Below are 17,112 nucleotides of genomic sequence, written 5' to 3' on the forward strand. Positions count from 1 at the left end.
ATATTAGTTGTTAGTTTCGATTTGTCAATTGTTTAATTGAAATGTTTGGGGTGGAAGGGGTGGTTGAGTAGTTCATTAGTATTGTCAGCGATTTAAATAATTTTTCTACAATAGTTAGTAATTGAGATAAAGATAACACATTGGAAATAAACAAATAAATATGAAGATTTGTTGTTTTCAAAATGGAGACAGTGGGAAAAAGAATGCGTCTGCCGGGAGTCGAACCCGGGTCTATTGCTTGGAAGGCAATTATCCTAACCGTTGGACTACAGACGCTTGGTGACAAACTTTTATTATTTTTTTAATTATCCAAATTCTATGCAGAGAGCCCGAGACAAGGAAGTTATATCAAATACTCCCTATGTAGTTTTAAGTTTGTCTAGGATCTTATATATACGTTGTAATACTCCGTAGTTATAAGTCTCTGGGTACTCTATCGAGTAGGCCTTACTCTGTCGAGTAAGGGTGAGTTGCGTTTTATAAAAGTTTCTGACCTGTTGGGTACTCGATCGAGTAACGTGGATACTCGATCGAGTACGGGGGCACTCGATCGAGTACCTTAGCTACTCGACCGAGTAGCCGGTTTACGGGGAGTTATTTCTCGGGTTTTGTTAATTATGCGATTAAGGTATATAATCTTTTCCGTCATTGTTCTAAACACTTTTCAAAACCTAATTTACTGTTAATAGAGAAAGCAAAGTACGTTCATCACCTTAATCGCATTGTTAGCAAATCCGGGGTTTGGAAGGTCGGATTTCATCGTTCGTTATACCGTTGAGTTCCTTGCGTCGAGGGTAAGACCTATGTACCGTTTTTATAGTATTTCTTTAAAGTTGGTTAAACCCTAATGTTGGGAATTGGGGGTTTTGTGGTGTTTTATGCTTGGTAGTAATTATGTGTATGTATGATAGGAGGAGGATTTGTAGAAGAGGCTTTTGATACAGCTGTTGAGACCGTCTGATAGTTGTGCTTTCCAGGTAGGATTTCCTACTCAGTATTAGTCCCATAATGGGATGATTGTTGATGTGTTGAGTTTGATTGTTTAGTATCGTAATTGTATTGTGGCGGTTGTGATTGTGATTGTGATTGTGATTGTTGTCTCTGGTTCTCGAGATGCGTTCTCGGCTGAGTGGAGTCACTTGCGGGAGTGGCTTCACGCCCTAGTTTCGCCCTTCGTGGAACCCGCCACGGAAGGGGATGTGCACATTAATGAACAAGGAATTCGCTCAATATGAGGAGCGGGGATTTGGTGGGTATGGCTGCGGTCCCCCACTGGCAGGGCTGGTCCAGTGGACAGTCGGTGATTGAGAATAATGGAACTGGTGTGATTGTGTGTGTGACGGTGTGAGATATCTGTTTATCGTATTGTTGATGTATATAGATTGTGTGATTAGTACTGACCCCGTGTTGTTGTTTGTAAAACCTGCGGTGATCCATTCGGGGATGGTGAGCAGTAATTGAGCAGGTTTGAGTTGAGTACTGGGATAGCTGGGATGTGCCACCGTCTGACGATAGAAGTCTTCCGCTGTAGTTTTACTAGTTTTATGACATTTCAGTTAATTCAGTAGACAGTTGGTTTTGAGAACATATATCATATTTTGGTATTTGGTTTCAGTTGTAACCTTTCACTAAACTTATATTATTTAAAGTTGTTTCGTTATTGTCTTATGATTATCATGCCTCGGGTAACCGAGATGGTAGCAGCCTTATACCTGAGTGGTCCTGGTAAGGCACTTGGAATATGGGGGTGTTACATACGTATAGAAAATTGGTCAATTTTTATTTTTTTTAGTTGTGTTTTAAATTATAAGGTTTGCACATTACAAATAAAATGAGATTTATACTCGTATTAATGTATCCATATAATATCAGTCCCAACGATAATATATAATATATATTGATTAAAATCAGGCTAAAATTATACTCCGTACCTTTCTTATTTGGTCATATATCCCAACTCTCAAGTCCTACACCGCTACTGTTGGTGCAAAACAAAGCAGTAACAATGTAAAGCTTAGGAGATCAGAAAAATATAACCCGATTTGTAGTGACGTGGTAAGACAGCCACTGCCTTGAAAACTATATTCCGGTACGACCGTGGTGGCGATCATGAATTTACCGATAGTTCCCCAAGGATTTACATTACTGCACTCAGGCACGCCCACTCGAGACTGAGAGCATTAGAACGATTCAATTATCTTTACCCAGAAATTATAATAGAGAAAGAGAGAAGAGAGGAAGACGAGAGTGTTATGTATTTTGTTGTGTAGAGGAGTGCTGCTTACATAGGAAGAACGAGATCAGTTAAGTAGCCAAAACCGTCTCCTTAAACTAGGCAGTCAAGACTGGAAATGGGGAGAAATAATCTCACCCACTAACAGCCGAATTTGGCTAAGCACCTGGACACTTCAGTCCGGATCCGGGCCGGGCCGGGCTCGGGCACGGTGCGTGTGCGTGTGCGAGCTGAATTAAGCACTTCTTATCATTATCAACAAGAGAAATATAACTACTCAGGGCACACATCTAAACATAGTTCAACAACAAGCAAAACATAAATCCCACAACCAAAATAGAAATAGCTTGCCGAAACAAGTTCAATATAAAAACCATGTCCTCACGTGGGTTCACGCGTGGTGGTCTTACGCATTGTCTGTGTCCAGATGTGGTGGCGACATGACTGTTCCCAGGTGAGGGCGTGGTAGTTGCGCGTTCTTATCTGGATCCAGACGTTGGGGCTCCACCTTTCCCCATTCTTTTCTTATAAAAAAAGTCGATTCGTTTTATGTCGACTTTGGTGTAAGTCGACTAGTTAAATCTTTTTTCAATTAGTAATTCGTCGTTTTGATTTAAAAAGTAAAAATCAATTCATTTTACGTCGATTACTTTACCGTTGGTTGAGTTAGTAATTCGTCCATTTTAATTTTAGAAAATTGTTTCGTTTTACATCCATCAGTTTAACGTTTTTGATTTGTAATTCATCGCTGTGATTAGCTTGTTAGTTATTCGATATTAGTTGTTACTTTCGATTTGTCGATTGTTTAATTGAAATGTTTGGAGTGGAAGGGGTGGTTGAGTAGTTCATTAATATTGTCAGCGATTTGAATAATTTTTCTACAATAGTTAGTAATTGAGACATAGATAACACATTGGAAATAAACAAAAAAATATGTAGATTTGCTGTTTTCAAAATGGAGATAGTGGGAAAAAGAATGCGTCTTCCGGGAGTCGAACCCGGGTCTATTGCTTGGAAGGCAATTATCCTAACCGTTGGACTACAGACGCTTGGTGACAAACTTTTATTAATTTTTTAATTATCCAAATTCTATGCAGAGAGCCAGAGACAAGGAAGGTATATCAAATACTCCGTATGTAGTTTTAAGTTTGTCTAGGATCTTATACGTATAGAAAATTGGTCAATTTTTTTTTTTTAGTTGTGTTTTAAATTATAAGGTTTGCACATTACAAACAAAATGAGATTTATACTCGTATTAAAGTATCCATATAATATCAGTCCCAATGATAATATATAATATATATTGATTAAAATCACGCTAAAATTATACTCCGTACCTTTCTAATTTGGTAATATATGCCAACTCTCAAGTCCTACACGGCTACTGTTGGTGCAAAACAAAGCAGTAACAATGTAAAGCTTAGGAGGTCAGAAAAATATAACCCGATTTGTAGTGACGCGATAAGACAGCCACTGCCGTGAAAACTATATTCCGGTACGACCGTGGTGGCGATCAGCAATTTACCGATAGTTCCCCAAGGATTTACACTACTGCACTTAGTCATGCCCACTCGAGACTGAGAGCATTGGAACGATTAAATTATCTTTACCCAGAAATTATAAAGGAGAAAGAGATAAAAGAGGAAGACGAGAGTGTTGTGTATTTTGTTGTGTAGAGGATTGCTGATTATGTAGGAAGAATGGGATCAGGTAAGGACCCAAAACCGTCTCCTAAAACTAGGCAGTCAAGGCCGGAAATGGGGAGAGAAAATCTCCCCCACTAACAACCGAATTTGGCTAAGCAGCTGGACACTTCAGTCCGGATCCGGGCCGGGCCGATGTCGGGCACGGCGCGCGCGCGTGTGCGAGCTGAATTAAGCACTTCTTAACATTATCAATAAGAGAAATATAGCTATTCAGGGCACACATCTAAACATAGTTCAACAACAAGCAAAACATAAGTCCAACAACCAAAATAGAAAGAGCTTGCCGAAACAAGTTCAATATAAAAACCATGTCCCCACCTGGGTTCTCGTATGGTGGTCTTATGCATTGTCTGTGTCCAGATGTGGTGGCGACATGACAGTTCCCAGGTGAGGGCGTGGTAGTTGCACGTTCTTATGTGGATCCAGACGTTGTGGCTCCACCTTTCCCCTTTCTTTTCTTGTAAAAAAAGTTGATTCGTTTTATGTCGACTACGGTGTAAGTCGACTAGTTAAATCTTGTTTCAATTAGTAATTCGTCGTTTTGATTTAAAAAGTAAAAATCTATTCATTTTACGTCGATTACTTTACCGTTGGTTGAGTTAGTAATTCGTCCATTTTAATTTTAGAAAATTGTTTCGTTTTACATCCATCAGTTTAACGTTTTTTATTTGTAATTCATCGCTGTGATTAGCTTGTTAGTTATTCGATATTAGTTGGTACTTTCGATTTGTCGATTATTTAATTGAAATGTTTGGAGTGGAAGGGGTGGTTGAGTAGTTCATTAATATTGTCAGCGATTTGAATAATTTTTCTACAATAGTTAGTAATTGAGATATAGATAACACATTGGAAATAAACAAAAAAATATGAAGATTTGCTGTTTTCAAAATGGAGAGAGTGGGAAAAAGAATACGTCTTCCGGGAGTCGAACCCGGGTCTACTGCTTGGAAGGCAATTATCCTAACCGTTGGACTACAGACGCTTGGTGACAAACTTTTATTATTTTTTTAATTATCCAAATTCTATGCAGAGAGCCAGAGACAAGGAAGGTATATCAAATACTCCGTATGTAGTATTAAGTTTGTCTAGGATCTTATACGTATAGAAAATTGGTCAATTTTTTTTAGTTGTGTTTTAAATTATAAGGTTTGCACATTACAAATAAAATGAGATTTATACTCGTATTAAAGTATCCATATAATATCAGTCCCAATGATAATATATAATATATATTGATTAAAATCACGCTAAAATTATACTCCGTACCTTTCTAATTTGGTCATATATCCCAACTCTCAAGTCCTACACGGCTACTGTTGGTGCAAAACAAAGCAGTAACAATGTAAAGCTTAGGAGATCAGAAAAATATGACCCGATTTGTAGTGACGTGGTATGACAGCCACTGCCTTGAAAACTATATTGCGGTACGACCGTGGTGGCGATCAGCAATTTACCGATAGTTCCAAAATGATTTACACTACTGCACTCAGGCACGCCCACTCGAGACTGAGAGCATTGGAACGATTGAATTATCTTTACCCAGAAATTATAAAGGAGAAAGAGAGAAGCGAGGAAGACGAGAGTGTTGAGTATTTTGTTGTGTAGAGGAGTGCTGATTATGTAGAAAGAACGGGATCAGTTAAGGAGCCAAAACCGTCTCCTAACACTAGGCAGTCAAGGCCGGAAATGGGGAGAGAAAATCTCACCCACTAACAACCGAATTTGGCTAAGCAGCTGGACACTTCAGTCCGGATCCGGACCGGGTCGATGTCGGGCACGGCGCGCGCGCGTGTGCGAGCTGAATTAAGCACTTCTTAACATTATCAATAAGAGAAATATAACTAATCAGGGCACACATCTAAACATAGTTCAACAACAAGCAAAACATAAGTCTAACAACCAAAATAGAAAGAGCTTGCCGAAACAAGTTCAATATAAAGACCATGTCCCCACCTGGGTTCTCGCATGGTGGTCTTACGCATTGTCTGTGTCCAGATGTGGTGGCGACATGACTGTTCCCAGTTGAGGGCGTGGTAGTTGCACGTTCTTATCTGGATCCAGACGTTGTGGCTCCACCTTTCCCCTTTCTTTTCTTGTAAAAAAAGTCGATTCGTTTTATGTCGACTTCGGTGTAAGTCGACTATTTAAATTTTGTTTCAATTAGTAATTCGTCGTTTTGATTTAAAAAGTAAAAATCTATTCATTTTACGTGGATTAGTTTACCGTTGTTTGAGTTAGTAATTCGTCCATTTTAATTTTTGAAAACTGTTTCGTTTTACATCCATCATTTTAAAGTTTTTGATTTGTAATTCATCGTTGTGATTAGCTTGTTAGTTATTCGATATTAGTTGTTGTAGATACCTCATTTCTGCACCTCCCGCAAGCCACCCGGTGATGATTGGGCCGCATGTTTGGTATACGGAACGATTTGTGACAGTTCGTAAGTTTATCGTCAAGTGGTCGCTCAAACGCTTGTGTCTACCTCTTAATTGTCATCTACGTGCCGATACGGTCGTTTTGGCAGTAATTAGAGTACATTTGGAGTCCGGGTCAAAAAACCGTCTTTATTTTCTAAAACCGAGTCAGAATGTTCTGGAATGTTCCGGATATTTCTATTCCATATTTTCCAATCTTTTGATCTTTGGTAAAATATCTCCCGTAATATTCACACAAAATATTAAGGAAACGAGATGAATCCGCTATTCCATAATAGAAACGCGGAAATCTTTCTTCCGCAGGAGGAAACCACTGAGGAAAGGACGCAGCAGGTGCTGTGCCTCTTCCGAGGGACGCAGTGCCTACGGCGCCTCTTCCTCAGTCCTTTTCTGCGTATTTTCCGTTTCTTTTCCAGATTCACTTCAAAGTTTCTCCGAAAACCCTACTTCCTCCGTGTGATTAGTATAAATAGAGACCTTCGGTCTCACATATTTCTCACACGAGTGTCCGCCCTTCTCTTCTCCCTTTGCATTCTAGACCACGTTCTTAGTTTTTGGCGTCTACGTGCTTGAACTTTCGACCACGTAAGCTCGGATCCTTCTGAGTACCAACCTCGTTTGCATGACTGACCAATTTGACCAACTCCACATCAATCAACTTTAATCAATCTTGTTCGTTTTCCTCCTAGAGGGCACTTTCGTCGTACATTCGAGTCGAGCATCACTAAATGTTAACTTAGTTCATCTCGTTTCGTCAAACATGTAAGTCTGAGGGTGTAAATCTTTCTTTTATTATTGTTATTTATTTTTGTAATCATTAATGTAAGATTTATGTCGAAACCCTTTTCACGGATTATCAGAAGACAACCGTCGAGAAAGGACGCAACAACTGCTGCGCCTCTTCGAAGGGACGCAGTACCTGCTGCACCTCTTCGTGAGGCTACCGCAGTTCCTGCTTCCTTTCTTCTATCTTCGTCTTTTGATAATTCGATTGTTTTTTGTTTTGTTATTAATTGTTCGTCGTTTCATTAACATAATAATTCGAGTATAACAATATTAACATGTAAATAATTCATTGTTGATTAATTCATCTTTCAAAATCCCGACTTAAATCCCAAGTAATTCATATTTGCGGGTTTTCGTCATTAAAGTAAATTCGAGTTTTAGAAATTCGATTTCCCATATTGAATCTCTGGAATTCATATTTGATATACTTGTATCTGTTATTCATCCGTCACCATCATTAATTCATCATTAGTAATCTGTTTAGCCTAATTAATTTAATTAGCTTGTTAATTTGTAAATAACCTTGTAAATCTTATATAATTCGTTCTAATCGGTTTCATCCATGTTTTATCGTTTTTATGACCTCATTCACTTGTAAATAATTTATTAATCACTTTCATCCGAGTCAATACCATTAATCAACCATTAAATTCACCAATAAACATTAACGAGATGCGGTTCCGGCTTCACAGCCAGAACTCAACCCAGGAACAGACGCAGCGACTGCTGCTGTAACACCCCCATATACCGAGGAGCCTTAACCAGACCTTCCTTATCATATAAAGGCATTATCATCTCGGTTGCCCGAGTTAAGTAATCATCAAAAGTCGATAAAAGAACAATTATAGTTATATTACAAGTGTTACTACCAACTAACAAAATAAAGGTACAACTCGTCAGCTACACATTATCTCTATCAGAACTCGTGACGACACACACCCCCGCCAGACTCCAAATATCGCCCACATCAACACTGCTAAGACCGATCAAGCTCACCATAAGGGATCACTTCAGACACATAAACAAACAAGACAACCACACAAGGCCAGTAACTGAGACAAGACACAACACAAACCAACAACAATCGTCAACACAACACAAACACAACCAATCACACACAATCATACCTACTCCAATCAATCTCCATCACCGACTGTCCACTAGACCAGCCCTGCCAGTGGGGGACCGCAGCCGTTCCCACCTAAGCCCCGCTCATCATACCGAGCGATAACCCTGTCCCATTAATGTGCACATCCCCTCCCGTGGTGGGTTCCACGGAGGGTGAAACTAGGGCGTGAAGCCACTCCCGCAAGTGACTCCACTCAGCCGAGGATGCACCTCGAGAACCACAGACAAACAATCACAGACAGCTGCAATACAACAACAACTTACATCCAGCATACACCAACCAACTACCATGGATACTCAACTATACGATCACAACAACAATACAACATCACACAACTACCGACACTCTAGACATTCAACAGAAATTGAGTAGGCAAACCTACCTTTAAGCGACTACGACGATTCCATGTCCATACACGCAATACCCAGCAAACAAGAAACACCTATACACATAATATAACCATCTATCACTACCATTCTAACCCTAACTGAAAACCAAAGATACGGATGATGATGATGACATACCTACATGAGGAAACCTGGCAAAGGACCGCTACCCGACTCAAGCTATGTAATCCTAAGGCACAAGGACCTTCAAAGGCTCCCATGGAAGGCATATGGTGAAGGGAAGAGGAAGGAACGACATCTAGGTTTAGAAGAAAAAGGCGGAAATTATTTGCGGTTTTGGGAAAACACGATTATAAACCCTCGCTGAAAAGACGCTACTCGATCGAGTAACTAACATACTCGATCGAGTGGCCCCTACTCGATCGAGTATCCAAGCTACTCGATCGAGTAGCCTCTACTCTATCGGGTACCACCCACAACTCGAGACACAAAGTAACTATGGCACATAATCCTAAGCACCATTACCGCTCCCAAGGTCTGTCAACGCTGGTCAACGGGTCCCTAAAAGGGGCGGGTATTACAGTCTTCTCCCCTTAAAAAGAACTTCGTCCCCAAGTTCAACTCACCTATCCCAAAGCACAAGATACGGAAACAAGGCGACATCACTACTTCTCCAACATAGGTCACTACTCCCCAGAAATACTATCTCCCATGTCATCATCATCAACTGTCTAACACTCCATCTAGATCGACTCCTACACTCTACCACTTGAAATACCAACCTCAAAACATGAACCATCACAACCAACGACTACACTGCTGCTCACAACCCTTAGCTACACACTACGAGATTACCCTTTCGCTAGTACACAACCATCAACACAAAACATGTCACATTAACACCACTACGTTACCCAACGATACGATTCTATTCAAACGCATGACATCATAACTATCTCTCTTATGACTGCCTTTTGATAGCACCTCATTCAACCTTCACTTCAACATACAAATTACTCGACGAACAATGAAAATACTCATAGCTTCGTACTAGGAATGTAATAGAAATAATAGAAAACATTATAAACAAGCAACAAAATAATTGCAATATCGACGTTTTTATTTTGCGACATTACTCTTCCCCTCTAAAAGGAACTTCGTCCCCGAAGTTCACCACCGAATTATTACTCACATTACTTAAAGCTTACCTCTTGTCATAAAACCAACACATACAATGCCTTATGGACATTACTCATTAATCACACAAACATTAATTCATAAAATCATTTGCTACTTTACTCGAATAATTAGCCACAGTTATAAAGCATGTATATATCAATTGTATATATATACGGGAAATACACAACTCCGGTGAAATATAACTAGTAGACATTGAGGATGTAAAATGAATGCAATAAGAATCAACTACTACTTGCACTATTCGTTACGGATCTGCGTTCAAAATCCAAACACGACTTCCAACATATCAATTTAACGATCCAAACATGTTACTAATCATAAACAACCATATTAAACATCAAAACATGCAATGATATAACCATTAAAACAATTTTGATTAACGAAATATTCCTGTAACAGTGCCACTCGATCGAGTATATAGGGTACTCAATCGAGCTGGCCCTACTCGATCGAGTGTCTTAAATACTCGATCGAGTAGCCTCAAATTAGAATACTCCATCCCCGTCACACCTGCAACTACTCGATCGAGTAAGGGGCACTCGGTCGAGTGGCCACGGGTCAAGATCCTCGAAATCTTCCTGTCATAACACAATATATATATATATATATATATATATATATATATATATATATATATATATATATATATATATATATATATATATATAGAATGTCACATAAACGTGAGTCGGGATGACAACCCGACCCCCAGAATCCTGCAAACAAATCTAATCTAAGCAAATACAGCCTTATGGCCATCCATACAAACCAAATGTAAGAAGTACGAACTGGAAAAAGACTATTACCATCCAACAACCAAAACCATAAACAAAGAGAAAGAAAAGGAGTATCACTCCTGCTGCTGCTGCTCCTCCATCATCTCATCCCCAGCTCCATCCCCTCCCGAGGTGCCTGCTTCTGATGTCCCAAGACCCGCGTCGACCCCCGCTCCCGCTCCTGGACTCTCATACCATGGGGTCAAACCGCCAAAAGCAAAGGACTGTGGTGTCCCCCATGCTGCCATGTCCACCCCATAGGAGTGGAAAACCTCACTGTAGTCCCCAACCCCGCTCCACCACACTGGGTGTGGTCCCTCGGTCCCAATACCCTGAGCATATGCTATCTCATACATGTTCCGGAGCGTCAAGGTAGAGGACACTCTCTCTGCCAAGTAACTCGAACGTGTCTCCGGGGTATCAAGGTAGGGGTAACAAGGAAATGGGTACTGAGGCGGTGCTGCTGGCTGTGGCTGGGTCTCAGCCGTCCTCTCCCTCACACGACGTGGTCCCCTCCCTAGCCTGGGCCTATCCTCCGCCGCTCTCACCTTCTCCCCCTTCCTCGGCTCGGGCATAACTTGAAGGATCGTGCCGTCAATGAGGTACGTTTGACGCTGCCGAGGTACATCATCATCCTCCTCTTCGTCGGAGTCAACAGCTACCACCACTGGGTCTAACGGCTCTGTCGGTGGGAGGTGCTCAGGGGCCGGTAACCTCATCCAGCTCATACCCCACACCCTCCAAGCTAGGCTACCATCCGGCAAGGTTCTCAACCATTTCAGGTCGAGGTAGTAATCTCTGTCCATGGTAGGCACTGGAGTGGCTAGAGGGACGTACTCAGAAGAAGCCTTAAAGGAGGTTAGCGTTTCAGCTAACCGAGTGGCCAAAGCACCACAACTCAAGTACCGAGTGGTAGAAGAAGCCATCAAAGCAAGGCTGGCACAGACCATGGCAGGAGCATTAAATACCACCTTCTCTGTCCGCTCCGGGTTAAGATAAGCCATCAAAAGCAATAACTCGTGAGAGTTTAACTTACTCATGTCAGGCCTCTCATAAAGAAGATTGGATATGGAACGAAGGAAGATCCTCAAAGTGACATGCTGCACATCATTAATCAACATATTGCTGGCGGTGGGAGCTGACTTCCCAGTGAGGCAAGGCATAAGGCGGCAAACCCCGCACTCAGCTGGAATCCCGCGGATGGATCCCTTGGGAGGCTTAGCCAAACCAAGGTGAGAAGCAAAGAGGTCCATGGTTAACACAAAACTCGTATTCATAAGACGGAATGGGACAGTCTACTCATTCGGCTCTTATTTAAACGAGCTCATGAACTCCAAAGTCAGGAAGGCATAGGAATGTTTCCTTAAACGATATAGCTCCGTGAACCCCAAGGTCTCAAAGATGTGACGGACATCCGCCTCAATCCCCAGGTCATCTAGAAGTGTGGTGTCCACACAACGGGTGGGTCTCATCTTCCGGGCCTGCAAAGGTACAAACCTCTCCCTCTGCTTGTAGTCCACAAAGACTACTGAAGGGTACTCCGGTACAGATGGTACTACTGGTCCACTACCCTCCCCAATTTCGGGCTGAGAAGCCCTTCCCCTCTTACTTTGACGGGTTCCTAGGTTTAGTCTCGGCATCTGTTTCAGCATACAGTTTAAACATACTTACATAGGCACTTAAAACATGTAATGTGCACAAATTAAGCATTGGACAAATCATCTATGTACACACTATCACCAACAATTTCCCAATTTATACATAGAATTTCAATTTATTGTATCTCAGACGGTCTCTACAGCTGTGAAAAGTTTAGCATAGTTAACATGAATTACTCGACTACTACAACTGTCATCACATGGCTTAATTACAACTCCATATATACTTGAAAACATGTGAAACATTCATGTATGCTCCTAAAAGGGAAACTAAGTGTACACCATTACCGACAATCAAACATTATGAGTAGACTTCACAATTCTAGTAATCAGACGGTCTCTTCAGCTGTAACAATTTTGACATATTTAGCATGAATTAACATTACTACCACTACTTCCATGGTTTTACCCTTCAACATACATTCATATTCAACACAAAATCTCATTCATTGGAAACGAATTTCGATTTGGGACATTTTTAAGACGGAGTTTTAAGGCAAATTTTAAGGTGAAAATCACAAAATTCGACTTCCCACATGATATATGCAACATATACTACTCGATTTCATCATTCAACATGTAAAAGACACCCAAAAATCAAGTTGATTTCACAAACCCTAGAAAATTCGTCCCCAAATTTTGCATTTTCTATTCAATTTTAGCACAATAAACAACAACAATCATAAAAGGGAAGCATGTGAATCATATTACAACAATTACAAGCAACTTTTCTTCCATATAAACCGAAATTTCAGATTATTCCACCATCCCAATTAATTCTAAGTGATGAAAACATGAAATTAGGAAAGAAATTCATACCTTGATCAAATAGGAAGTGCAAGAGCAAATCAAAGCAAAGAAAACTACCCAAATTAATCACAACAAACACAAGATACAAGAGCTTTAGAGAGGTTTAAGAGGTTAGGGTTTGCAAAAGAAGAAGAAGAAATAGGAAGAATGAGGAAGAATAAGGGTTTTATGAAACCCGCGACAGCCCCTGTACTGTAGCTTACTCGATCGAGTGCCCTCTACTCGATCGAGTAGGCGCTATTTCATCGAGTAACCGTAGGAAATTCCTACATCTCGACGTATTAGCTTCCTAACTAGATCGACCGAGGTCTACTCGGTCTAGTAAGCACTCGCACTCGGTCAAGTAAGATTGAGTACACGGTCAGAATTACAAAGTTAACTGAAAGTTCCTGCAAAACAATATCACGTGTCGACTCCAAACCAAGTTCGGAAGTCGTCACTGGTTATCGCACTCATTCATATATTACCGTTTCTAACCAAATATATCATACAGTCTTATCAAATAAAATTCACATCGCATTATTCTATCATGAACTTCTCGTAACACGATTTACCGGCTACCGAGTCATCCATGCATGCAACTATCTCATTATATCATGTCTAAACTTGTTTTACTACTTTATTAACAAATTTATACTCACTCTACTTGAAGCACATAATTAACGATAAATTTCCATGTATTGTCCAAGTGTATTAGCAACATATTCATGCTTCAACATAAAAAAAATTATTCTACACAAATTAATCACCACACAAGCGGAAACTTTCAACCATTAAACATTGCATATACTCATTACTATTTTTGATAATTCTCATTATAACTCAACACTTCTTTAGCTATCATTATCATGGCTACTGTAAGACTTATAAACTAGTATAGACTAACAACCTGAAACAGACACCAGCAGTATCACATTTCATATCACAGCACACATCTCTACTCTTTTCACACACTTCTATCATATAAAACCTTCTACGTTTCTCATTATCATCACATACGCACCTTACTCCACCACAAATTCACCATACACGATTTTAACGTAACTATTGTACCGATATTAACTTCAGCAAAGACTTAACCACAAACAATTCTCACATAAACACCATACACGTTAAGCACATACTTACTGACTCCATATCCCCATACCCGGTGACTGGCTTAAGCACAATGGGGCCAAGATCTTGAAATGAGGGCGCCTACTCACCCAAAATCTAGCATCAGCTGGGGCTCCCATTACACATACACCAGGTTCATTTTATTAGACTCACTACGTTCATTAGGTTCATTTGTTACAGGTTCCAAAATCGCCGCTGTGATACCACTTTGTAACACCCCCATATACCGAGGAGCCTTAACCAGACCTTCCTTAGCATATAAAGGCATTACCATCTCGGTTGCCCGAGGTAAGTAATCATCAAAAGTCGATAAAAGAACAATTATAGTTATATTACAAGTGTTACAACCAACTAACAAAATAAAGGTACAACTCGTCAGCTACACATTATCTCTATCAGAACTCGTGACGACACACCCCCTCGCCAGACTCCAAAATCACCACATCAACACCTGCTAAGACTGACTGCTCACCATATGGGATCACGGCAGACACATAAACAAACAAGACAACCACACAAGGTCAGTAACTGAGACAAGACACAACACAAACCAACCACAATCGTCAACACAACACAAACACAACCAATCACACACAATCATAACCACTCCAATCAATCTCCGTCACCGACTGTCCACTGGACCAGCCCTGCCAGTGGGGGACTGCAACCGTTCCCACCTAAGCCCCACTCATCATACCGAGTGATAACCCTGTCCCATTAATGTGCACATCCCCTCCCGTGGTGGGTTCCACGGAGGGCGAAACTAGGGCGTGAAGCCACTCCCGCAAGTGACTCCACTCAGCCGAGGACGCACCTCGAGAACCACAAACAAACAATCACAGACAACTGCAATACAACAACAACCGACATCCAGCATACACCAACCAACTACCATGGATACTCAACTATACGGTCACAACAACAATACAACATCACACAACTACCGACACTCTAGTCATTCAACAGAAACTGAGTAGGCGAACCTACCTTTAAGCGACTACGACGATTCCATGTCCATACACGCAATACCCAGCAAACAAGCAACACCTATACACACAATATAACCATCTATCACTACCATTCTAACCCTAACTAAAAAACAAAGGTACGGATGATGATGACGACATACCTACATGAGGAAACCTGGAAAAGGACCGCTACCCGACTCAAGCTATGCACTCCTAAGGCACATGGACCTTCAAAGGCTCCCATGGAAGGCATATGGTGAAGGGAAGAGGAAGGAACGACATCTAGGTTTAGAAGAAAGAGGCGGAAATGATTTGCGGCTTTGGGAAAACACGATTATAAACCCTCGCTGAAAAGACGCTACTCGATCGAGTAACTAACATACTCGATCGAGTGGCCCCTACTCGATCGAGTATCCAAGCTACTCGATCGAGTAGCCTCTACTCTATCGAGTACCACCCACAACTCAAGACACAAAGTAACTATGGCACGTAATCCTAAGCACCATTACCGTTCCCAAGGTCGGTCAACGCTGGTCAACGGGTCCCTAAAAGGGGCGGGTATTACAGCTGCACCTCTTCTAAAGGACGCAGCTCTGCTGCGCCTGTTCCCGGTTGATTTCTATCCCTGAAATCCCGTTTCGGCCTTGACATAGCTATTAATTACGTATTAATTTACCATTATCCGTATTATCACCCATAATTTCTGTTCGTTAATTTATTTATTCTTTCTTTTCTAAAACCATCCGTTTTAAATGTATTTTCGACATAAATCGTTAAATCCGATGTAATTATTGTAATGTTCCTTTATTGTATTTTTATTGTATTTCTTTCATCGTATTGTTTGTATACTTTCACATGCAATTAACCTAAATTCCTACTTCGACTCAATTGTATGTTAAATCACGTGTTAACCGACTTAGTTAATTCTCACATGCTAGGATTAATTTATTGGATGTTGCATTGCATGCATATAACCGTCAATATATCGAGTATAGAAAATTTCCCTAATCATTAGTAGAGTCCGCTATCTAGGCGGGCGGGATTAGGTGTTCGATCAAAAGAGCTTCATAATACGTACCCTCACCCCTTACTCCAGATCTCTGTGAACATCCGTGTTCATTGGCATCCATGAGAGTTATTCTAGACATAGAATGCTAAGGGTAACGAGTGCTTAGTGTTCATGTCATTACTTTGTGTCTTGACATGAGACGAGGTATTCGAACGGTTTCCAATTTTCCACAATAAATTGGTGGCGACTCCACAAATGCAAATAAACCAAAGAGAGAAAAGCTTTCTTCGCTTTTTCGCCACCGTGGGCCCGCGTCCACAGTTTGTCGACTCCGTTGAGGATAATACACTTACGTGTAGCTAAAAGGGTGAAATTTGAACAAGGTTAGGGAATAGTTTGTACAAGACAATTGTCGGTTTTCATAACTCGGTCTTCCTAGATCGTTTCATTCGGCCTTCCTTGGCCCAACCCAACCCATTCGACCAATCGTCCTGTCTATACGGTCCTAATTCTTATTTGGGCCTAAGGATGGATAGCGATTGACGTCATCCGTACCATGGTACTTACTCTTGTTTGTATTAAGGACTTTCACTACTTGAGGAAATGGACTAGGAATCGACCTTACTCTTGTTTGGTACGAGCCTCTCCACAGACCTTGGATTTGATTGTTCGGTATGGCAACCCACCCTTTAAACCAAAACACTTCTAAATGCACTCAGCATCCCGTTATAATTCTTGTATAATGTTTGTACCATATGTGATCACCATTTCTAAACAAAACCATGACGATTTTTGTAAAATCAAAATCCTTTTGAAAAAAATGTAAAGATTCCGAAACTTAAGCCTAATATTAGCGCAAAACCAGTCGAAACTCTGTCCAATTGTCAAGTCAAAATTCGGGCCTCAAAACCCATTTCAAAACCTCACTTCGAGTCCACT

At 40.7% G+C, this 17,112-nt stretch overlaps 3 non-coding genes across 3 annotated transcripts; all 3 read right to left on the reverse strand.

The window, feature by feature from the left end:
• Positions 1-204: 204 nt before the first annotated feature.
• TRNAG-UCC (transfer RNA glycine (anticodon UCC)) lies at positions 205-276 on the reverse strand. Its single transcript has one exon. It is a non-coding gene; the product is annotated as a tRNA-Gly (tRNA).
• A 2,934-nt stretch (positions 277-3,210) lies between these two features.
• TRNAG-UCC (transfer RNA glycine (anticodon UCC)) lies at positions 3,211-3,282 on the reverse strand. Its single transcript has one exon. It is a non-coding gene; the product is annotated as a tRNA-Gly (tRNA).
• Positions 3,283-4,849: 1,567 nt separating this feature from the next.
• Positions 4,850-4,921, reverse strand: TRNAG-UCC (transfer RNA glycine (anticodon UCC)). The gene has a single exon. It is a non-coding gene; the product is annotated as a tRNA-Gly (tRNA).
• Between the last annotated feature and the right edge of the window lie 12,191 nt (positions 4,922-17,112).

The sequence above is a fragment of the Silene latifolia genome, chromosome 1 (assembly GCF_048544455.1).
Source record: "Silene latifolia isolate original U9 population chromosome 1, ASM4854445v1, whole genome shotgun sequence".
Lineage (NCBI taxonomy): Eukaryota > Viridiplantae > Streptophyta > Magnoliopsida > Caryophyllales > Caryophyllaceae > Silene > Silene latifolia.